The sequence below is a fragment of the Myotis brandtii genome, unplaced genomic scaffold (genome assembly GCF_000412655.1).
Source record: "Myotis brandtii unplaced genomic scaffold, ASM41265v1 scaffold1403, whole genome shotgun sequence".
Classification (NCBI taxonomy): domain Eukaryota; kingdom Metazoa; phylum Chordata; class Mammalia; order Chiroptera; family Vespertilionidae; genus Myotis; species Myotis brandtii.
Genome location: NW_005355009.1, coordinates 202,587 through 202,953, shown reverse-complemented (window position 1 = coordinate 202,953; position 367 = coordinate 202,587). Strand labels below are relative to the sequence as shown.

Genomic DNA, 367 nt, shown 5'->3' with positions numbered 1-367 from the left:
TAAAAATACTTAAAAAAAAAAGAAGAAGAAGAAAGACGCCCTAGGGTATTGCTGAGGGACTCACAGGTATCAAACCCCCAAAACCACATTTGGAAGGTCACCCTTCCGGAGAGCTTCGCGCAGACAAGGACTGGTCTCCAAAGAAAAGTGGGAGGGACCACAGCACCCTCCAGGGGAGAGCGGTCCAGTTCAGTTCCACTGATGGTTTCGCTTTCATTTTTTCTTTTAAGGGAAACTGGAAACCGAAACTAGCCCGAGGCGCGTCTGGGAAAGCGAAACTGACGAAGTTGTGCTCTGCCGGCGCGGGGCGCCGTTTGCAGGCTCCAGGCTCCTCCGGCGCAGAGGACCCAGGGCTCCCAGGCCCCAC

The 367-nt window shown here is 54.5% G+C and overlaps 1 protein-coding gene across 1 annotated transcript in view; it reads right to left on the bottom strand.

Moving 5' to 3' along the window:
* LOC102242814 (probable E3 ubiquitin-protein ligase HERC6) overlaps positions 1-367 on the bottom strand; it is a gene marked incomplete at its 3' end in the record, with an annotated part of 20,397 nt that overhangs the window by 13,644 nt on the left and 6,386 nt on the right. The gene's annotated exons all lie outside the window — the stretch shown is intronic.